General features: G+C 45.4%; 1 pseudogene; it reads right to left on the bottom strand.

The window, feature by feature from the left end:
* Positions 1-942: 942 nt before the first annotated feature.
* LOC136580298 (protein Mdm4-like) lies at positions 943-2,651 on the bottom strand (annotated as a pseudogene).
* Between the last annotated feature and the right edge of the window lie 22,200 nt (positions 2,652-24,851).

Genomic DNA, 24,851 nt, shown 5'->3' with positions numbered 1-24,851 from the left:
TGTGATGTATTTTTCCACCACAGATTTGGCCAGAGTGAGTACACCACAAAATCTGTTTGTGCCACATACCTTTCTTCTGCACTACAAAGGGTAAAATCCACGCAACATATGCAGATCTCGCATCGGACTCATTATGGCGAAATTTGTGGTGAAAGTTAATACATGACGCATTTGAAAAAACAGCTGTTTAGGTATCTGAAAAGGGATTGAAACAAAGTAACAAGTTGTAACCAAATTTTCAATGGACACAATTTAAATGTTAAAACAGGTGGCACTTGGCTATAGTTTTCATGCACATGCCTAAGTTTCATGAATACATCCTCTATAGTATGCGCCATTTGCTTGCTTTTAGAAGTGCACATGCAAATTTAATTGTCAGTTCTTTTTACTGTAAAGTCACTTGTAAGGGAATGCTTTGGTAAAATAAGTATCTATATAATAGGGAAAAATGTTTTATTGCCCTCTGAAGATATAATAGTGCCAAAGGCAGGTGAAATCAGCATTTCTTCAAAACTCTTCATATTAATGAGAAGGCAAAGAATTATAATGCAATAATGAGTTAAAAACTTGGAAAACTATAACTTTCTTTTCTGCATTTCTGATTGTAGTGGCATTGTAACAGGTTGTAGAAAATCCTATCCAGAAGTGAATTGAATATGTGTTTCAGGCACAACAAACCATAAAGACTGAAGTCCGGATATAAATAATCATACATATTTCTCATTTATACATTCTTATATTTTTATAAATAGTCTACAAATGTACTTTTCGGTCAAGGTGGTAACTTAAGCAGGGTCACTTAACAGGAAAAAAACTGTAAATTATGGCAGTAATAAAGCATGGTCAGATATGGAGACTGGAATGAAGGGAAAAAAACAATTTTTTTTAGCCATCCATGGTATCAAACTAAAAAGATGCATAAGAAAAAATAAAACAAACATTTTAAGTTGCAGATCTACAAATCAGACAGCAGTGCTCCTCCCATGCTACAACACATGTTTTCATCACCATATATATTGGTTTCTGGCACACTGATTATCTCTTCTGAGTCTTCTTCAGATTAAATGTGCAGAGAAAACACATCTCCAAGTGGGTTGTATGGCCTTGTAGTACATTTTGTATTACATGATGGCCAGTAACTAGACTCCAGTTATGCGTCTTCAGAGCTGAGAAGAGTTTCTGTGCTTTTCAAGACAGTTCTGACATTTGATGCCAGGTCTAATAGCTCTAGAAAAGGAACTCTGGATTAGTTAGCATTGTTTCTCAAATGCACCATGGGGGCAGAAACTGTTCACTGGCAGTCAGGAATGTCAATGCCATTCATTTTCATGTAACTGAATTTAGCCAGCAGAGTGAGTGTGGAAAGGGTATGAGTGAGAGGTGGACAGTCTGTATACCAATGCTTACATAGCGCCCAGCAGCAGAAGCAGTAATGCTTTGAAAGGGAATTAAATTTATGGTAATTGGTGCACTGCCAGCAGTCCTCAGATCGATCTCCATATCTATATCACTCAGGCTTTGTGTCCTCTAAATCATCTCTATAAATTGTGAGCTTGATCATTTTATTTGCTTCATCATCTCTCATATCTTCATCCTTACCATCTTGAGAGATCAGACTTTCCACTTTCACCTCCACATTAATTCCATCTGAACAGCTGTCATTTAGGAACCACAAGTCATCAATAGTATCAGAAACAAGGGTTGTATCTATATCCTAGTTAGAACAGATGTCTGTGGAACCATTACTAAAGGGATTGTAATTTGTCCTCAGGTTCCCCAAAAACCAGAATGGTAGACCTGCCCCATCCCGTTCCACAAAGAGAGGTCCAACCAATCTTGCTTTAGAATTGCTGGATTTTAATCATCTTCTCCAAGTAGTTTAGGACATAGTGTCAGGGTAAAATTCTAAGTACAGCACCAATCAGGCCCACCCCACTTGCCCCGCTGCCGACGGTAAGAAGAGACACCACACGGAGGTCTGGTATAGTTTCTCACACGGGACATGGCTCTGCTTTATTACAGATTACATGAGATCTTATACCCTTTGTCTCATCACCAGGAATGGGTGATGGGCTTATAACCATATATGGGAAGTCCGGATTTCCGGCCTGAGACAGTGAAAGTTCAGAAAATCTTGATATGGCGCTTCTGGGAAAACAGCCAAGTACGCGTCCTTCGTCTGATTCTTCTTTGCTGTGTTTTAAGATACATTTTGTCTTCGCCTGGCAAGGCCTTTGGCATATCTGGTATAAGGCGACGTATTAAGTTTTTTCTCATTTGGAATTGAATAGAACTTGCATATAGGTATAAAGCATAAAAAAACATATGGCAATATATACATATACCTTCATAATAGGGAAGATGTAATCCTGATGTAACTTCAGAAGGGTTGTTTATACAGGAAATATTCCGATTGCCAGATAGGAGTCAGTGAGGAATTTTTTTCCCCCACATGAGGAGAATTGGCTTCTACCTCATTGGGGTTTTTTGCCTTCCTCTGGATCAACATTGGGGGGGTAATAGGCTGAACTGGATGGACATATGTTTTTTTTTGTCAGCCTTACATACTATGTTACTATGATATCAGTGATCTCTTCATTCCTACATTTATCATAACACTTCTGCCGCTCCAAACTGCCTGTATTCCGCATTTGGTCTCTTATGAGACTTTGAACAGTATTTGTGTAAGCAACTTGATAAAGATTCTTCTTCAGCATACAATGGACAGCGGTTCTTGACAAAAAATGTTGTGATGCTCCATAATTTCCCAAGTTCATATGTGCCACAGTGAACAAAATGTTGCCATTGCTTGTCATAAAACTGTTTCACCGTGATGTACTGTCCCAAGAAATGCATAACTTGCTTTAGGGTAAGTGTATATCCCTTCACCCCAGCTGTGTGCAGAAGCTTCAGAAGAGCTGGATGTGGTAATACCATATCTCCCTCTGTGTGTTGTATGCCATAGTTAGAGGGGTTTGGTCCCAGCAGCCGCTGTTAGTAGGTTATGGGTCTCGGAATATCATGACAAAAAAAAAGCAAATTAAAAAAAAAAAAAATTTTATTTTTTCAAAGAATTAAAATATATTAAAGACTATATAATTTGATAGTTCCACAATTGTACTGACGCACAGAGTAAAATTAACATGTCATTTTTACCAATTGATAAACGCTTTAAAAATGGCACCTTAGAAACAATGCCAGATTTCTACCCCACTGACAATTTTTAAATGTGTTTCAATACATTAGGGCTTATTTACACATCAGTATTTTTCATCAGTATTTTGTAAGCCACAACCAGGAGTGGAACGTACAGAGAGAATGTATAATGGAAAGATTTGCATTTCTCCTGTACTTTGGACCAGCTTCTGGTTCTGATGAAAAATATTGATGTGTGAATAAGCCCTTATATAGTAGATTAAATGTTACCATTAAAAAATATAATTTATCCTGAAAAAAACCAGATCCTTTTAAAGCTATGTCAATGGAAATATGTAATACAGTAGTTATGGCTTTTGGAAGGTGAGGATGAAAAAAAAAGAATGGCTGCAACAGGAAAGGTTAAATTTTGCCAGAACCTCTTCTATGGTAACATAGGAGACCTGACTAAACCACCTCAACAACTTCCATTAATGGTCATAATCTGGGAAGATAGTGATATTCCTTATTTTCAGTTAGGCAGTTTCCTGTTAGACATAACAAAGGCCTTAAGTTGTCCAGCTCTTAAGATTAATGACCTATCTTGAGGTTAGGACATCAATAGCTGATCAGTGGGGTTCATTGCCTAATATCTCCACCAGCTGCCCGCCAAAGTGCTGTGTCAGTGTGCAAAGCTGGAAGCAGACAGCCACTTAGATTTTGCAGTGGCTTGGCAAGGTATTACAGGCACACTTCTCATTCACTTCAAAGGGCCTGGTAGACAGCTGATCAGAGGGTCCTGAGTATAGGTCACCAATCTTCAGAGCTGAACAATCCCTGTAAGGGTTTACTTAAGAGGGGCGTTGGAAGAAATTACACGGGGAAAGAATCCAGTGCTTTTAATGGGTCTATTTACAGGTAAAATTTTTGGAAATTGGGCAATTCTGTTTTACGATTGCCCATTCTTCCCTATGGGAGCAAAAGAAATTTTAAAAAATGCATCGCGCTTGCATGTACATGTGAGTTTAACAGGAATATCATGCAATGCGTTTTTGCTCCCATAGAACATAATGGGTGCTGCTCAAGTGAATATCTCACCTGCATGAAAATCACAAGTACAACAGTGTAATGTGTTTTTTTTCTCGAAAAACATCAAACTCACATAAAAATTGCGGCTTTGCAGGTGCAATATTGGTTAGAGTTTCTGAAATCGATATCGCACCTGTCCTCAATCCACCCATGTAAATGCACCCTAAGACTATTAGAAACGTCTATGCATAATAGAGGAACAGATGTATTTGCTTAGAAATAGGATTATGAATCTACAAAGAGGAACACATATACAATGGGGTTTTAGAATAGTATTTTCTAATATAAAATAGCATATCAATGAGGGTATACCTTTGATTGCCCAACCCCAAACCTTTAGGTGGAAAAGGGTGTAAAGGAACAGATGAATAGTTCGAAGGAACAAAACTTAAACACAAAAAACATGACTATGCTTAGAAAAAGGGACCCTGAACTCAACTGTATATTGAATTTTATTTTAGTTGTTCAGTGCCGAGTAACAGCAAGCATTAAAATATTCATTTTCATAAAAAAAATACTTAAAATAGATACAAATGTTCCTATAATTAGACAATTGTTCTTTCTTTTAATTTCTTTTGTCCTCGAAAATTAATGCATTTCCTTGAATACTCAATGGAACTGTTCACCAAATAGTTATGTCTTCTTTCTGACTAGGATATCATGTAATAAGACATCTGACAGAAATCTGTCTCTAATTATCTTATTCTCAGGGCCAACCCTCCATCTATATAGAACATGTTCTGTCCAGATTTAATTGTAATGTGAACTTCATGATTGTGAAGCAGCAACTATTATCACTAAAGGTCCTGAAAGTTATTAGCAAATCAACCCAAAAGAAAGTGATAGCTGCAATGTCAGAGGGCTCCTTCACACAGACGTTATGATTTTCAGCCGCCTACATTGCGGCCCGAAAAACCCATGAACGAGGGAAAACCACGACCAAGATGCAGCTAACTCTCCCGTTTTCTCACCCATTTAGATGGCCAGGCTGTGGCGTATATATGCTGCAGCCTGGAATCCCGTCAACCAGTGGGAGAGACTTTAGTGCTGCTAAAGTCTCTTCCCCTCACTCCCCCACCCTCCCCCTCCTTTTGCCGGTTGATCACAGCAATAGAAACTCCTATAGAAACCTATGGGTGCTGCTAGCAAAGGGAGGGGGAAAGACTTCTGCAGAGCTTGCCATGCGGATTTCCCTCCCCTCTCTCCCCAGCCTATAGGAGCTGCCGGCAAGGGGAGGGGGAAGGACTTTAGCAAAGCAAATCGTTGCTAAACTTCCTCCCACATCCCTTTCTCAGACAGCTTTCATAGGAATCTATGGGAAACAGCTACGGATTCCATCAAAAGATACAAGTCCTATTTTTCCGGGCTGCGCGTAAAAGCGGCTGGCTGGAATGCACGCCGTATGTGGCATCATTGCTGGCCGGCTGGCCGATTTTTCCTTGCTGTAAAATTGCCCATCTGAATGGATACATTGGAATCCAATGTTTCAGATGGTAATGCTTTTAGGACATTTATCAACAAATTAACTACGATAAAATGCTCATGTGAAAGAGCCTAGACCATTATTCTGCAAATGCCTGGGCTTTTGGGAAGCTCCTCTGATATTCTGGAGGGCCAGTCCAACTTGGATTCTCATAAACACACATTTACTTTATTAGGGTGGCTTCACACAAGCATGTTTTTGTGCGTACATAGGTGCGCACCCATGTACGTGCAAAAACTCGCGTAAATGCAGTTCCGTGCATTGCTTTCAATGGAGCCCTGGCTGCTTCCGGCAGCTCTATTGAAAACAATGGTCTGCCGGCACCCCTGCATTCTTTTTCAGGGAAGGGTTTTAGATATAAGCCCTTCCTTGAAAAAGAAAAATTTTTGTGTAAAAAAAAAAAAAATATATATATATACTTACCTGTCCGCCGCTCTCGCCCGTCATTCATGTGTGACAGCTGTGGTAGAGAATTGAAGAATTCCTCTGCTACATCTGTCACAGATGTGGCAGATGTAGCAGCAGGGAATTCTTTTAACTAGTGGGGGTGAAGGAAACATCTGCCGCATACAGCTGATGTGTTCTTCATCCCCGCGGGGGTCGCGGCAGCGCGGACAGGTAAGTATATATATATATATATTATTTTTTTTTACACTAAAATTTTTCTTTTTCAGGGAAGGGCTTATATGTAAAACCCTTCCCTGAAAAAGAATGCAATGGCACCAGCAGACCATTGTTTTCAATGGAGCCGCAGGCAGCAGCTGCGGCTCCATTGAAAACAATGCGTGCATTCCCTGTGGTGCACGCATGTCCTGTCTTTGCAGGCATATGCCTGTAAAGCACAGACATGTGAACACACCATAGGGAATGCATTGCTGCTAATAGTAGCGTGTTTTTGTGCGTGCATATGCACAAAAACACACTCGTGTGAAGTAACCCTTATACAGCAAGTTGCTGTATTTGACTACTAAAAAAACCTATGCATCCTTCTGGAAAAATGTCCAAAATAGAAAAGTGTTCAAGGAGCACCAGAGGGTACTATTGTATCTTGTCTTCACCATAAGTATGGTTGTAGACTTAGTGTAGGATAGTATCCGCCCTGTTTATGCCCCCAAGCTCCTGATTGGCATGGGATGGAGCAGGTTTCAGGAGATGGCTAAGGAGCAGCATGACCGGGTGCAGCGGGATGGAGGCAGGCTGATGCTTGACTTGCCCCACATGTATCCACGAAACAACAAGGCAGGGCGCCATAGAAGAGAGAGTGGCACTGCGCAGCACCAGAGCACAGCGGCAGGGACACTGAAAGCGCAGAAGCACTGATGGCAAAAGGCAGATCACTGGGACGAGTGACAGGAGGCGGGAGGGTAACTAGTGGCAGAGGGCCCCTGCAGGAGGACTGGAGCAGCACAGTGGAGGTGAGACTCACATCGCAGGAGCACCGACTGGACCACACAGAGTGCCGGGCTGAGTGACAGGAGGGTAACTGATGGCAGAGGGCCCTCAGGAAAAGCACCTCTGCCGAATAACAGCCTGACACTTACTGTCTGTGGGGGGGGGGGGGGGGGCCAAGACGGCCTATAGGGGTAAAACATGTGGCACTTCCCTTCTAAATACAATGTTGGAAGAGCAGCAATCCAGCTACAGCAGCAGCGGTGTCACAGTCAGGGAAGATGGTCGGTCAGACACTCACAGCTCCAGCCAATGGGGTAAAGTGTTAGCCTCCAGCAGCCAATCACGCACTGTGGGCGTCACCTAGCTGTCAAGCCGGCTAACCTTTGTCTCCACTCATACTTGTGGTGGAGACAATATACCACAGTACCTCACCAGAGTAGGCAGTCAAAGGTGCATGTCCATAGAAAGTGGCAAGTCTGTACAGATTTAATTCTGTTCAGTTCCTAGAAATTTCTAAAGTTGTTAGTAATGCAAGCAATAATATTTATTCAGTCTGCTTGATATATTTATTTTACTTTTAGTGTTTTGTTAACTGAGCTTTGCATATTAATTTTGCTTCATTGAACAATTTTGTTCAACTATAAATTCCAAGACTTTCATCTTTGTCATTTATGTCTGCCTTGTATGTTTTATATACCCTCCTGTAACATTTACTTCCTTTAAATATGGAAAGAAACTCAAAACATAGAATGCAAACACTCTGCTATACAAAAATCATAAACCTCTGAAATACAAACAAATCTAAAATTCAGAGGCATAACTTTCATCTCATCCAGACAGTCCCAGACTTTAATCGCTGTCCTATTATCCCATGAAAAAATGCCACATGTCCAAATTACAATGCCTATCCACATTTCACCACTAGGCCTCCACTCCTTTCCATCCAGCAATATCCACATTCATCACTTATAAAGGACTGCTAGACTGTGTGCTCTGTATAGATCATGTAACGCCCGCCCTTTCCTGCTCTCACCATATGCAGGAGTGGAATCAGGTTATGTTCTGTACAGAGCAAACCATACGGTAGTCCTGTGTGCATGATAAAAATGGATTTCCTGCTGTTGATGGATGTGGTGGGGGATGCTATTAGTAAGTTGGGCCACAGAAGGGGCACTGTTAGTAAGTGTGGTCACTGAGGGGGCACTATTAGTAAGTGTGGTAACAGAGAACACATTACTTCGTGTGGCACTAGTACTTTTGGGAGTTACTAAAAGGTTTATTGGGAGTGACAGAGAGTCAGTACAAAGACAAATCATGGCATAATCAAGTCTTCATGTCAGCCTGGGCCCAGAAAGAAGAAAAGGTAAAGTGAACAACTCCAATCAGAGAAAATGTCACCTATGATCCCTCGAGGTAATTGCACTGTAATCACTATCACTGTGTAGACCTGGCATCTGACAAATATGTAGTGAATGCATTATTTAGCATTTGAGGTAGGCATATATGATGATATATCATTTTTGGGGGAAAGTCAGGGCTTAGAATAGGAAGGCAACATCTGAGTTTTGTAATGGGGCCCATGAGGTCTATGCATGCCCCTCTAGTGACACCTGCAATCCACAGAGTGTATGTGCCCACAATGATATCAGTAAACACATACACACTGAGAGTCCCAGAGTCACCAGGACTGGGTGGGAAGGTGGCCCCTGGCCCAGCACACACTTTGCTTCAGATGCCAGCCCTCAGACACTTCTACAAGCAAGGTCTGGGCAGGCATAGTGTGGGGATGAGTGGTGAAGACATGCTCAGTCTCAGCTGTGTCTTCTGCTCAGCCTGAATGAGAAGGTGAATGAGGGATCCAAGGAGTAAGGCACCAAATATGCAAGCTATCAGTGCTATGCGAGGGGTTACTAAGAGGCACTATTACTGTAGGGGGGTCACCAAGAGGCATTATTACTGTTGGGTGGGGTCAACAAAGGACATTATTACTGTGAGGGGGTGAATAACAAACTCTATTACTGTGGTGGGTTCCTGACAGGCACTATTACTGTGAGGAAACCCAAAGAACACAGTTTAACATAAAAAGGGTAGAGCTTAACATAAGAAAAAAATTGCTCAAATAGTCTCTCGTTTTGTTTGCACAAAAATTGTGAGATATAGTCAAACATGACAGCGTTACCTTTGGGCCCCTTCATGCACTAGGGTATGGGTGTGACTGTGACCTTTAAACCCCTATGGTATCCACTGCTAGATATGAAAAAGTATACAAACTGCAAAAAGAAAACTGCTGGCTATTTATCAAGGTCCTGAAACATTGTTGTATATTCTTGTAGAAATCCTGCAGTGAAAATGGGAAATCTTGCTCCTACTCCTTACCCTTCAAATGTCTACAATTAAACAGGTTTGTGAACCTCAAGAACCCTGTTCTCACAGCATAATTTACTGTGGACTTGATGTGGAATCCGTGAAGATTATGCCAATCCTGTGTGGATTCTGAATAAGATCAGCAGCAAATCCCTATCAAATAAGCAGCCCTTTCAATTGATTAGGATTCTATGCCATATTCTTTATAAGAAAGTGATATGCCATTTCTTGATGCATGAGCACCATGGCCCCTTCAAAGACTTAATCAGAGGCAGCTCATTCAGCAGGCGGGGATTTTAAATCCCCACCTGCTGAATACTACAGAAAGCAGTTCAGGAGAACTGCCAGCCAGACGCGGCTGAACTCCGGCTGCAGCGAAAAGGTGAGTATTAGAGATGAGCGAACGCGTTCGTCCGAGCTTGATATTCGTGCGAATATTAGGGTGTTCGGGATGTTCGTTATTCGTAACGAACACCATGCGGTGTTCGGGTTACTTTCACTTCCTTCCCTGAGACGTTAGCGCGCTTTTCTGTCCAATTGAAAGACAGGGAAGGCATTACAACTTCCCCCTGCAACGTTTAAGCCCTATACCACCCCCCTGCTGTGAGTGGCTGGCGAGATCAGGTGTTCGCCTAATATAAAAGTCGGCCCCTCCCGCGGCTCGCCTCAGATGCGGTGTGAGTTAGATGAGGGACAGTGCTGTTTATACCGGAGCTGCTGTAGGGAAAGAATTGGTAGTTAGTGTAGGCTTCAAGACCCCCCAAAGGTCCTTATTAGGGCCACTGATAGCTGTGTGTTGGCTGCTGTTAGCAGTGGCATTTTTTTTTTTCTCAAAATCGCCTCTGCAGACCGTTGCACCTGGCATTAGGGACAGAAGTGCTGCATAGGCAGGGAGAGTGTTAGGAGTGAGTGTAGCCTTCAAGAACCTCAACGGTCCTTTCTAGGGCCATATTTATCCGTGTGCAGTACTGTCCAGGCTGCTGTTGGCTGTGCTGCATTTTTTTGGGGCTTCTCAAAATCGCCTCTGCAGAGCATTCCACCCTCCATTGATACTGCAGGGAAAGAATTGTATAGGCAGGGCCACAACACAGTTATTATTCATAGAATATACGCAGTGCTGCCTTTTGGTGGGAAAAAACTGAAAACAAATCTATTTGTCCAGCCTCTGTCCGTCCTAACGCCTGTGGACACGTGTGAGCTGCGTGAAAAACATTGCTAAATCATACGCACCCAGCTACGCTTTACTGCTGGCTTCGCCATTTGCTTTCCTTAATTGGGAAAAAAAATTCCTGCTCTGCCAGAGTTATAATAACTCTGCTACCCTCACGTTCTGTGACACATAAGCAGGGACACAGCACAGTTATTACACTTCTCATGTTCATTGAATATACGCAGTGCTGCCTTTTGGTGGGAAAAAACTGAAAACAAATCTATTTGTCCAGCCTCTGTCCGTCCTAACGCCTGTGGACACGTGTGAGCTGCGTGAAAAACATTGCTAAATCATACGCACCCAGCTACGCTTTACTGCTGGCTTCGCCATTTGCTTTCCTTAATTGGGAAAAAAAATTCCTGCTCTGCCAGAGTTATAATAACTCTGCTACCCTCACGTTCTGTGACACATAAGCAGGGACACAGCACAGTTATTAAACTTCTCATGTTCATTGAATATATGCAGTGCTGCCTTTTGGTGGGAAAAAACTGAAAACAAATCTATTTGTCCAGCCTCTGTCCGTCCTTACGGGCGGTGGAGACGTGTGAGCTGCGTGAAGAACAGTGCTAAATCATACGCACCCAGCTACGCTTTACTGCTGGCTTCGCCATTTGCTTTCCTTAATTGGGAAAAAAAATACCTGCTCTGCCAGAGTTATAATAACTCTGCTACCCTCACGTTCTGTGACACATAAGCAGGGACACAGCACAGTTATTAAACTTCTCATGTTCATTGAATATACGCAGTGCTGCCTTTTGGTGGGAAAAAACTGAAAACAAATCTATTTGTCCAGCCTCTGTCCGTCCTAACGCCTGTGGACACGTGTGAGCTGCGTGAAAAACATTGCTAAATCATACGCACCCAGCTACGCTTTACTGCTGGCTTCGCCATTTGCTTTCCTTAATTGGGAAAAAAAATTCCGGCTCTGCCAGAGTTATAATAACTCTGCTACCCTCACGTTCTGTGACACATAAGCAGGGACACAGCACAGTTATTAAACTTAGATTATTCATTCACTAGAGGCAGTGGGGCCTTTCGTTTTCCAAAAAGGGCAAAAATTATATTTGGCCTGCAGTCTTGCGCCAATTTATTTCCTGCCTGTGAAATCAAATCACTGGTAATACAGCATGCTGAGGGGTAGGGGTAGGCCTAGAGGACGTGGACGCGGCCGAGGACGCGGAGGGCCAAGTCAGGGTGTGGGCACAGGCCGAGCTCCTGATCCCGGTGTGTCGCAGCCGACTGCTGCGCGATTAGGAGAGAGGCACGTTTCTGGCGTCCCCACATTCATCGCCCAATTAATGGGTCCACGCGGGAGACGGTTATTAGAAAATGAGCAGTGTGAGCAGGTCCTGTCCTGGATGGCAGAAAGTGCTTCGAGCAACCTATCGTCAACACGCAGTTCTGCGCCGTCCACTGCTGCAAATCCGAATCCTCTGTCTGCTGCTCCTCCTTCCTCCCAGCCTCCTCACTCCACTACAATGACACCTGCTCAGGAGCGGGAACACTCCCAGGAACTGTTCTCGGGCCCCTGCTCAGATTGGGCAGCAGCGGTTCCTCTCCCACCAGAGGAGTTTATAGTCACTGATGCCCAACCATTCGAAAGTTCCCGGGGTCCGGGGGATGAGGCTGGGGACTTCCGCCAACTGTCTCAACAACTTTCTGTGGGTGAGGAGGACGATGACGATCATACACAGTTGTCTTGCAGTGAGGTAGTAGTAAGGGCAGTAAGTCCGAGGGAGCAGCGCACAGAGGATTCGGAGGAAGAGCAGCAGTACGATGAGGTGACTGACCCCACCTGGTGTGCAACGCTTACTCAGGAGGACAGGTCTTCAGAGGGGGAGTCAAGGGCATCAGCAGGGCAGGTTGCAAGAGGCAGTGCGGTGGCCAGGGGTAGAGGCAGGGCCAGACCGAATAATCCACCAAGTGTTTCCCAAAGCGCCCCCTCGCGCCATGCCACCCTGCAGAGGCCAAGGTGCTCTAAGGTCTGGCAGTTTTTCACAGAGACGCCTGACGACCGACGAACAGTGGTGTGCAACCTTTGTTGCGCAAAGCTCAGCCGGGGAGCCAACACCAACAGCCTCACCACCACCACCATGCGCAGGCATATGATGGCCAAGCACCCCACAAGGTGGGACGAAGGCCGTTCACCGCCTCCGGTTTGCACCCCTGCCTCTCCCCCTGTGCCCCAACCTGCCACTGAGATGCAACCCCCCTCTCAGGACACAGGCACGACCGTCTCATGGCCTGCACCCACACCCTCACCTCCGCTGTCCTCGGCCCCATCCACCAATGTCTCGCACCGCACAGTCCAGCCGTCGCTAGCGCAACTGTTGGAGCGCAAGCGCAAGTACGCCGCCACGCACCCGCACGCTCAAACGTTAACCGTCCGCATCGCAAAATTCATCAGCCTTGAGATGCTGCCGTATAGGGTTGTGGAAACGGAGTCCTTCAAAAGTATCATGGAGGCGGCGGCCCCGCGCTACTCAGTTCCCAGTCGCCACTACTTTTCCCGATGTGCCGTCCCAGCCCTGCACGACCACGTCTCCCGCAACATTGTACGCGCCCTCACCAACGCGGTTACTGCCACGGTCCACTTAACTACGGACACGTGGACAAGCACAGGCGGGCAGGGCCACTACATCTCCCTGACGGCACATTGGGTGAATTTAGTGGAGGCTGGGACCGAGTCAGAGCCTGGGACCGCTCACGTCCTACCCACCCCCAGAATTGCGGGCCCCAGCTCGGTGCTGGTATCTGCGGAGGTGTATGCTTCCTCCACTAAAGCACCCTCCTCCTCCTCCTCCTCCTCCTCTGTCTCGCAATCAAGATGTGTTAGCAGCAGCATGTCGCCAGCAGTCGGTGTCGCGCGGTGTGGCAGCACAGCGGTGGGCAAGCGTCAGCAGGCCGTGCTGAAACTACTCAGCTTAGGCGATAAGAGGCACACGGCCCACGAACTGCTGCAGGGTCTGACACAGCAGACCGACCGCTGGCTTGCGCCGCTGAGCCTCCAACCGGGCATGGTCGTGTGTGACAACGGCCGTAACCTGGTGGCGGCTCTGCAGCTCGGCAGCCTCACGCACGTGCCATGCCTGGCCCACGTCTTTAATTTGGTGGTTCAGCGCTTTCTGAAAAGCTACCCACGCTTGTCAGACCTGCTCGTAAAGGCGCGCCGGCTCTGCGCACATTTCCGCAAGTCCCACACGGACGCTGCCACCCTGCGCACCCTGCAACATCACTTTAAGCTGCCAGTGCACCGACTGCTGTGCGACGTGCCCACACGGTGGAACTCTACGCTCCACATGTTGGCCAGGCTCTATGAACAACGGAGAGCTATAGTCGAATACCAACTCCAACATGGGCGGCGCAGTGGGAGTCAGCCTCCTCAATTCCTTTCAGAAGAGTGGGCCTGGTTGGCAGACATCTGCCATGTCCTTGGTAATTTTGAGGAGTCTACCCAGGTGGTGAGCGGCGATGCTACAATCATTAGCGTCACCATTCCTCTGCTATGCATCTTGAGAAATTCCCTGCAAACCATAAAGGCAGCTGCTTTGCGCTCGGAAACGGGGACGGGGGAAGACAGTATGCCGCTGGATAGTCAGGGCACCCTCCTGTCTATTTCTCAGCGCGTACAGGAGGAGGAGGAGGAGCATGAGGAGGATGAGGAGGAGGGGGAAGAGACAGCTTGGGCCGCTGCTGACGGTACACCGGCTGATTGCCTGTCATCCTTTCAGCGTGTATGGCCTGAGGAGGAGGAGGAGGAGGAGGAGGAGGAGGATCCTGAAAGTGATCTTCCTAGTGAGGACAGCCATGTGTTGCGTACTGGTACCCTGGCACACATGGCTGACTTCATGTTAGGATGCCTTTCTCGTGACCCTCGCGTTGCACGCATTCTGGCCACGACGGATTACTGGGTGTACACACTGCTCGATCCACGGTATAAGGAGAACCTGCCCACTCTGATTCCCGAAGAGGAAAGGGGTTCGAGAGTGTTGCTATACCACAGGACCCTTGCGGACAAGCTGATGGTAAAATTCCCAGCCGACAGCGCTAGTGGCAGAAGGCGCAGTACCGAGGGCAAGGTAGCAGGGGAGGTGCGGAGATCGAGCAGCATGTACATCCCAGGCAGTGCAACAGTCTTTAAGGGCCTGGCCAGCTTTATGGCTCCCCACCAAGACTGTGTCACCGCTCCCCAGTCACGGCTGAGTCGGCGGGAGCACTGTAAAAGGATGGTGAGGGAGTACGTAGCGGATCGCACGACCATCCTTGGTGACGCCTCTGCCCCCTACAACTACTGGGTGTCGAAGCTGGACACGTGGCCTGAACTCGCGCTGTATGCCCTGGAGGTGCTTGCTTGTCCTGCGGCTAGCGTCTTGTCGGAGAGGGTGTTTAGTGCGGCTGGGGGAATCATCACAGATAAGCGTAGCCGCTTGTCAACCGACAGTGCCGACAGGCTAACACTCATCAAGATGAACAAAGGCTGGATTTCCCCAGACTTCTGTTCTCCACCAGCGGACAGCAGCGATACGTAAGCAATACGTAGGCTGCACCCGCGGATGGAAGCTACGTTCTCTCTCACCATCCAAAACGGGGACATTTCTGCTTCATCAATCTGTGTCTAATATTCCTCCTCCTCCTCCTCCTGCTCCTCCTCCTGAAACCTCACGTAATCACGCTGAACGGGCAATTTTTCTTAGGGCCACAAGGCTCAGTCAAATAATTTTTCAGAACAATTTTTAAAAGTTTCAATGCGCTTAAAAGCATTGGAACTTTAACTTGAACCAATTTTTCGTTACACTGGGCTGCCTCCAGGCCTAGTTACCACTTAAGCCACATTAACCAAAGCGATTAATGTGTTTCACCTGCCCTCTTGGCTGGCCATGGCCAATTTTTGGGATGTACATTAGTACTGTTGATACAGCAATTTTTGTGGGCCCTCGCCTACAGTGTAATCAAATTAATTTTTAGCCCACCTGCATTACAGCTGACGTAACCTCAGCTGTGTTGGGCAATGCAATGGGATATTTCTATGTACCGCCGGTGGCTTCCTGGCACCCACCCAGGCAGTGGGTCCACAGGGAGTTTAACCTACATGTGTCCACTTGTAAAGAACCCCAGTCTGACTGGGGCATGCAGTGTGGGCCGAAGCCCACCTGCATTAAGCACGACATTACTACCTCAGCTGTGTTGGGCAATGCAATGGGATATTTTTGTGTACCGCCGGTGGGTTCCAGGGAGCCACCCATGCTGTAGGTGCACACGGAGTTTTTAATACATCTGTACACTTCTAAAGAACCCCAGTCTGACTGGGGCATGCAGTGTGGGCCGAAGCCCACCTGTATTACGCACAACATTACTACCTCAGCTGTGTTGGGCAATGCAATGGGATATTTTTGTGTACCGCCGGTGGGTTCCAGGGAGCCACCCATGCTGTAGGTGCACACGGAGTTTTTAATACATCTGTACACTTCTAAAGAACCCCAGTCTGACTGGGGCATGCAGTGTGGGCCGAAGCCCACCTGTATTACGCACAACATTACTACCTCAGCTGTGTTGGGCAATGCAATGGGATATTTCTATGTACCGCCGGTGGCTTCCTGGCACCCACCCAGGCAGTGGGTCCACAGGGAGTTTAACCTACATGTGTCCACTTGTAAAGAACCCCAGTCTGACTGGGGCATGCAGTGTGGGCCGAAGCCCACCTGCATTAAGCACGACATTACTACCTCAGCTGTGTTGGGCAATGCAATGGGATATTTCTGTGTACCACCGGTGGGTTCCAGGGAGCCACCCATGCTGTAGGTGCACACGGAGTTTTTAATACATCTGTACACTTCTAAAGAACCCCAGTCTGACTGGGGCATGCAGTGTGGGCCGAAGCCCACCTGTATTACGCACAACATTACTACCTCAGCTGTGTTGGGCAATGCAATGGGATATTTCTATGTACCGCCGGTGGCTTCCTGGCACCCACCCATGCTGTAGGTGCACACGGAGTTTTTACTACATCTGTACACTTATAAAGAACCCCAGTCAGACTGGGGCATGCAGTGTGGGCCGAAGCCCACCTGCATTAAGCACGACATTACTACCTCAGCTGTGTTGGGCAATGCAATGGGATATTTCTGTGTACCACCGGTGGGTTCCAGGGAGCCACCCATGCTGTGGGTCGACAGGGACTTCACAATAGGGAGTTGTACCTGCCTGTGTCTATGAATTAAAAAGCCCGGTCTGACTGGGGCATGCAGACACCTTGACAGAATGAATAGTGTGTGGCACATAGGTTCCCCATTGCTATGCCCACATGTGCAGCTCCTGATGGCGGTGGCACAGGATTCTATTTCTCATTGCTTCTGTACAGCATTGTGGGCTATCGCCCCGCCCCTATTAAAGAGGGTCGCTACCTAGCCGTGCCAACCCTGTGCAGTGTGTGCCTGCGGTCCCTCGTCGTGGCAGACGCACTTCTAAATAGACATGAGGGTGGTGTGGCATGAGGGCAGCTGAAGGCTGCGCAGGGACAGTTTGGTGTGCGCTGTGGGGGGGAGGGGGGGCGGTTGGGCAGCATGTAACACAGGAGAAGTGTCAGTGGAGTGTCATGCAGGCAGTGATTGTGCTTTGTTGGAGGTAGTGTGGTGCTTAGCAAAGGTATGCCATGCTAATGAGGGCTTTTCAGAAGTAAAAGTTGTTGGGGGGGGGGCCCACTCTTGCCGCTATTGTGGCTTAATAGTGGGACCTGTGAACTTGAGATGCAGCCCAACATGTAGCCCCTCGCCTGCCCTATCCGTCACTGTGTCATTCCCATCACTTTCTTGAATTGCCCAGATTTTCACACATGAAAACCTTAGCGAGCATCGGCGAAATACAAAAATGTTCTGGTCGCCCATTGACTTCAATGGGGTTCGTTGTTCGAAACGAACCCTCGAGCATCACGGGAAGTTCGTTCCGAATAACGAACACCCGAACATTTTGGTGTTCGCTCATCTCTAGTGAGTATACATTTTTTTTTATTTTTACACATTTTTGGATGATTTTCAGGTAAGGGCTTATATTTTTAAGCCCTTCACGAAAATTCATCCCGCGCTCGCCGGCAGCCCATTGCTTTCAATGGAGCCGGCTGTATTGCCGGCTCCATTGAATTCAATGGGCTAACATCGTTCTTCTCTGCCACAGCCGTGGCAGAGGAGAACGATCTTTATGCTGACAGTGTGGGGGGGGGGGTAGTGTCTCACTCTTGCCACTATTGTGGCTTAGTAGTGAGACCTCAGAGCCTGAAATGCAGCCCTGCATGTTGCTCCTCGCCTGCCCTATCCATTTCTGTGTTTTTTACATGACTTTGGTGATTTGCTAAGATTTTCACAAATGAAAACCTTAGCGGAGCACCAGTCATATACAAAAATGCTGAAAGTTCGACTCGAGTAACGAGCACCCGAGCATTTTGGTGCTCGCTCATCTCTAATATTGAGCTATGCTGAAAGTATTTTTCGTGACACATGATGCAAAGTTTTTTGTAGTGTGAACAATGGAGCAACTAATACAACTATTATGGCCACATTTCACAATGCCTGAATAGCGAAGCCAGGAAGACAGTTCAATTTGTTGGTCAATGATCATACTGAGTGATAATAAATGTTGCAGGATGCATGCCTTTTTAGCTACAAATTCACAGCCGGAATCAAGAATTCTAGCAAAATTCCTGTCAGCACGCAATAAAGGAAGATATTTCTGCATAATTTGACCGATAGAGGGATATTCTACACCGTATGGGGCTGCAAAATCATCATGCCCCTCCCATTATCACATGGGTGGAGCTTAACTCCCAACAATTCAGTACGCTTTTTATCACCAGAAATTTTTTGGGCCGTAAATAACATCCATTTTGGGTAATTACGATGTTGTAATCTTTCCGTAGATCTTTATTCCTCCATTTGGTAGGCCAAATCAGAGGAACAATTTCGCTTGGTACGCAGCAATTCTCCCATTGGAACTCTTTTAAACACATGAATAGGATGACAAGATGAAGCATATAATAAAGTGTTATCAGCAATGGGTTTGCGGTAAGTGGACAGCTCAACCAAGACTGCATCGCATCGCCCGACAGCTTTAAATCCAGAAATGAAATGTGAATTGCTTCATATAAAAATATGAATTGAAGATTGAATGGATTATTGTTAAGATAACTCACCAAGGTTGGTAAGCTGCCACACTGCCAGACCATATGAACAGTGGGTCATCAATGTAACGGCCATACTAGACCAGATCTTGCTGAAATCGACAATCCTCATTGAATAGATAATGTTGCTCCCACCTTGCGATATAAATAATGGCAATAGAAGAAGAGAATTTTGCACCCATAAGCCAAATACAGACAGCTAGCTCGGATTCCGACTGCGAGATCCTCGCAGCAGGATGCGACCCTGGGCCCCTGCAGTGACCCCCGGCTTACCTGTTCGGCGGCTTCACTCTGCAGAGTGAAGCACATGCGCAGTGCAGAGCCGGCGCGCCTCCGTGAGGCTCGCACTGAAATAAGAAATGCTGCGATTTCCACCCCGCAAGCGGAATATTGCAGTTGATTTCCGCTCGTGGCCAGCAAGCAGTTCTTTGAAGTGCAGCAAGCAATTGTTAAACTGTCTGATTATCAGGGAGTTAGCTAGCTTGAGAAAGGCTGACGTATCAGCCGAAACGTAGCTCTGCTCTGTCTTTTACCCTGGATGTCCCAATAAAGCTAAGAATTTTTTACTTTTTGAAGAGAATGCTGTGAAGAATCATTCAGTCGTGAGTCCAGCCACTATAAATTATTTGCAGGCGTTACGCAGCTAGCAGTGGGCTGGGCCAAACAGGGATAGTGCACAAAAATACAAGCTGTACTGTATAGCCTTTATATTGTGCCGCCAAATGATTGTGGCATATTTAGTTGCCAGTGTTTTTTATTATAAAATAAAAAGAAACCCAAACAGGGAAACAGCAAATACACCCAATGGGTATCAGTGGCCTCTAATGTTATTCAATCAGGAGTCTAGCCCCCGCAGATTATTTGTAGGCCTAACGAAGCTAGTAGCGGTTTTCTGCAAACTACAAAGTTAGCTGAAAAGTTACATAAAACTGCACTAAAAAGTAAATTTAAAAAAATTAATAATAAAAAAGGAAACATGAAGAAAGCAAGGAGTATGGGATGTTTAGTGGTGATGGTGCAGGTGTTAGAGGATGTGCAAATTTGGTACTTAAAGTGGTTACCAACTGAAACAACAGGTCCGTGTTCCGCAGGAGGCGAGACAAGCCTGCTGCCATTCCTTAGAAGTGGTTCTGCCCGTGAGTTACATCCGCAGTATGCAGATCAGGTCATAGAGTGGTTGACACAGCATGTCTCAACTATCACCACCTACTCTTCCTCCCGGTGGCAGGCACACAGCAGTTAGTCTGCACTAGTCAGCCATGAGCATCCTCCATGCTAAATTCCCTGCACACTCCAAAGCAGTCCACATGGTTCAGTCTGAGGAGCTTTTTGATCATTCAGTATCATGGATGTCAACAGGGACAGTCCAAACAACCAGAGCGAGAAAACCAAGACATTGCATGCACTGATACCCAACAATCTGTTTTCTCCGAAGAGGAAGAAGAGGGTCGTTTAGTGAGAGCGCCGTCAGCCTTCCACAAGCAATGTGAACTCGGGGGAAGCAGAAATGGAGGTGCCATCTGCTGGTGCTCACTGTGACATATTGTCTGCTCAGGAGGAGAATGATGAAGAGGAGGTGGAAGAGGATGAAGTACTTAATCTAACATGGAAAGGCAGGAGAGCAATCAAAGCAGCTAACAAGTGAAGGAGGAAGAGGCGGACATTGTGGGGCAGCACCCTGCCAAAACAACGAGTAAGGTGTCACAGAAAAACAAAAGGGGCGTACTGCCACCCTCAGGTACTACTGTCTGCAACTGCAGCAACATCAGTCCCACAAATAGTTCTACCCACAGGACCTATGCAGCCTGGGCATCCTTTGAAACTGCAGGTGATGACAGCAAAGGAGTAATCTGTAAGATCTGCAGTAAGCATTTAAAATGCGGCAAGAATGTAAACTCAACGCAATGTGTATGAACAACCACATTAACTCCTACCATCTGCTGCCTTGGAGAGCCCCCTTCGGCCAGAGATCAAGGAGTTAGCCTCATCCTGCTCCTTTTTCCACTGCTGTAGGTGCCTCTTCTTCCATCTCCCTCCCTGTTCATGTAGCAGCCTCTGAGCACAAAGAGGTAGTTTTGTGTAGAGGCAGTAACATGCATACTTCAGGCCTCTCCTCCACAAACGAAGATCAAGCTGCAGAGCCAGAGGCAGAGACAGGAAATGGAGAGCAGAATTGAGCTGCCACCATCACAACCACCTTCACCGACTTTGACATCTACCCCATGTTTCAGCATGTTTCAGGTCAGTAGCCAGCCCTCCATACCCCAGCTGTGGGAACATAAAAAAACCACCCCAAGTACAGATCCTGAATGCAAGCATTACACAGCTGCTGGCAAGGGAAATGCTGCTCTTCAGGCTAGTGGACACAGATGCCTTTCACAATGGGATGTTCTCTGCTTACTCACACTACCCGATGTCCAGCTGCCATTTCTTTGCCCAAAAAGCTGTCGCTGCACTGCACCACCATTTGAGTGATAATGTGTTCCTGGCATTGCACAACACTGTCAGTGACAGGATGCATCTGACCAAGGAAATAAGGGAGATGGAATAAATCCTCCACAGTGCCACCTATTGAAAGGCAGCATTCCTTCAAGCCAAAGTCAGACTTTTTATACAAGCCTTGTTACAATGACTGGGAATTAAAAGCAAAGCCAGACCCCATGTACATACAGCTGTTTTAGGGTTTTTGCCCTTCATCAGTGTGCAGTAGGAGTCTGGCTTTGCTAGTGAGAGGCCTGGGACGGGGGTCAGAATCTTTTCTCCTTAGGGAGAGCAACTATACTATAATCTAAGTGAGGAGACTCAAATGGCCATGCATGTTCCTCTGGGCAATATGCAAATAAGGGAGATGGAATAAATCCTACACAGTGCCACCTATTGAAAGGCAGCATTCCTTCAAGCCAAAGTCAGACTTTTTATACAAGCCTTGTTACTGCACACTGTACTGCACATTGATGAAGGGCAAAAACCCTGAAACAGCTGTATTTACATGGAGTCTGGCTTTGCTTTTAATTCCCAGTCATTGTAACAAAGGTCATGAGTTAAGAGCGGTATATGAATATAGCTGTAGTGTTTATGTAAATGGAAAACCAAGGGTAATCATCAAAAGAGTAGTCAGGAATGTGTCAGGGCAGAGGACTGAACAAATGCATAGTGAAGAACAGAGGCAAGGGTCAGAGTCAGTAATGGAATGTGATAATTACAGAGCCGAAACATGTTGTATTAGTTTGAACCCTCCACATGGAGGTTCCCTTCTTTTGAAATAAACTTGATCTCTAGTATCTGGAGTTAACGTGGATTTGGTTTGGACTCGTACCACCAGCAGTGGGCGCGGGATTCATTGTATCTGTATACTTAAAGCTATCCAGGATCTAGAGGGGGGAGTTACTAAACCAATGTCTACTGGGCATTCTCCTCTCTCCAGAGTGAGTACTCTCTAACCCTTTGGGCTATATGTTCTGAGCCCATTAGGTTTTCTTCCTAATTGTTTTTACCCCTGCCACCTGATGACGGGGGGTTCATTTTCTTCCGTATATGCGGCTCTCCACTGAAGTGGATTACATGTGAATTGGAGAGAATCTCCCCATGAATTAGAACATGTTTTCCTGCACGCCCTTTCCCAAGGCACTGTCCTCATCACCTGTCTCCTTCAGTACCCTTGAAAGTAATGGAACAGCAGTGCATATATTCATGCATGGACCTTTAGGACTTCCATTGTTAAGATCAGAAGGATGCCAGTTTTCAGACCCCCAATGACCTATGATCTATGATGTAGATAGGTGATCATTTAAAATGTTAGTACAACCATTTTAAGTGTGTATTTCCAATATAGCCATCCTGTGGAAAGTTTTCTAAATAAGAAATAAACAGCTACACATTCAAAAACAAAAGACAAAACACATTGCTTGTTACCTATATATTTAATGAAGTAATATAAATTTAAATTAACAACACATTACCTTTATGTAATAGGCTTTGTATGCTAACATTCACTATAAAATAGCCATAACCACACATGCAGTCAATGAATGTGCAAACATTTGCAGTATATATTTGGATCTATTTTAAATGAATAAAAAGCAAAATACAAATTTTTCCCTTAAAAAAATCTATGAAAAGTGCAGATATTACATCATAATAATGTGCTTGTGGATGTTGTATGTATTCTTTTTTATGGCTCTGTTTCACAAATCGAAAATAGCTCATACAAGCATAAATAGTTGATGTCTTATTTTAAACTAGACAGTTGCCAGTGCTCTTGCTCTAATCCAATCAACAACTAATATATTTTGCACGTTGCTTTTGTGTTATGCCTCTATATTTATACTTCCAAGTCCCCCTGAGGGGAATATGCTTGAGATCTCCTTTCCTCTGCACCCCTGCTCTTACTTGCAGATAATGTGTCAAATCTGCCGTGTGGAATTCCTTTTTTTCTACTATTAGATATACGGGAATATTTAGAATTTAATCTTAAAGAGAAAAAATTCAGTTTACTGTTGATGCAATGCAAATAATTCCTTTCTTGAACACAGTAAAATATTGGCTGCATGGCGACAGTATGTCAATGAAAGAAAAGCATTTGTTCTCATAGAAACATACAAGCAGAAAATTGACATCAGAAAAAGACCAACTATTCCATCTAGTCTGCCTTTATATTATTTCCTTTTCATTTCTCTCTTAGGGCTTATTCACATGAATGCATTTTTGTTGTGTATTATGCATTGCAAAAAGTGTGCGCAATGTGCAGTGAATAGAATCCATTGATTTTAATGGGTTTATTCTCATGAGCTTATTTTGTGCACACATTTCATTTGTGCAAGAAAATACGCAGCATGTACTATTTTTGTGCGTGTTGCACATGAAAATAGCACATATTAAACTTATTAAATTTACTTGCCCATTGGAATCAATGGGAGCATGCTTGCATGCCTTTTAATGCATGCAAATACACAATAAGCATTCGTGCACAAAAAATACAGTAAAATATGCACACTCGCGTATAGAAATGCTAAGCCTATTACGCAAATATGCAGTGCATATTCATTGAGAATTATGCTTATGCCATGTGAAGCCAGCCTTAGGATAAATGTATGCTTATCTCAGGCATGCATGTACTTATTTATTATTGATTTTCCAAACATAACTGCTAATCCATGCATCAGGAAGAAGACCAAGAAAGACTCAAGTCTGCTGCTAATTGTGTCATGTGTCATGATCTCTCTGATAATCTCCTTCCCTTTCCTGATTACATCATAACCACTCCCTATGAGAATGACCTCTCAGCACACACAATGCTGTAATGTATCTGAATGTCCCACCTTCCTTTGTTTGAATACTATATAAACCTTTTCCCGCTAAAATAAAGGCAGATGTCCTATGGTATACACACTGCAATGGCGTGTCTCTCATTGGCTTTTCCGAGGCTCGTATAAATCATATCTAATGTAGCACTCACAGTGTATTGAATAGGGCATTGTGCGCTAACACCATGTCTCAATAAACCTGGTGTGCTTTTGATCACACTGTGCCTCGGTGTGAGATTGTAAAGACCTCCCTACATGTGTAACAGTGCAGTTCTGGGTTGGAGTCTATTTGTTGTAACCAGTGCATATCAGTAGAGTGGTCTGCAAAGCCAGAGGTCAGTACACGGGTAATACCCATTGCGGTAAAAGAGGAGCAGGCAGGTAGCAGTGTAGGAGTAATCCAGGGTCGGTACATGCGTAATATTGGTTCTTAGAATAAGATGAGGCGTGGGGTGAAGTTTGAGAAAGCTAGGGGTTACACGGGTGATATCAGTTCGTAGTACAAGAGGAGCAGGTGGGTAGCGGAGTCAGAAGAAGCCAGGGGTCAATACACTGGTGATATTGGTTCATAGTACAAGAGGAGCAGGCAGGTAGTGGATATGGGGGAATCCAGAGATCGGTACACAGAGCAACTGTTTGTACACGAGAAAGCAGGAAGGAGAGATGCTTGATTAGAGGCTAGGAGCTCAATAACAGTGCCATGAAGGA

The sequence above is a fragment of the Eleutherodactylus coqui genome, chromosome 1 (assembly GCF_035609145.1).
Source record: "Eleutherodactylus coqui strain aEleCoq1 chromosome 1, aEleCoq1.hap1, whole genome shotgun sequence".
NCBI classification, from domain to species: domain Eukaryota; kingdom Metazoa; phylum Chordata; class Amphibia; order Anura; family Eleutherodactylidae; genus Eleutherodactylus; species Eleutherodactylus coqui.
The sequence above is the reverse complement of the archived record's forward strand: the minus strand, read 5'-3'. Positions and strand labels throughout refer to the sequence as shown.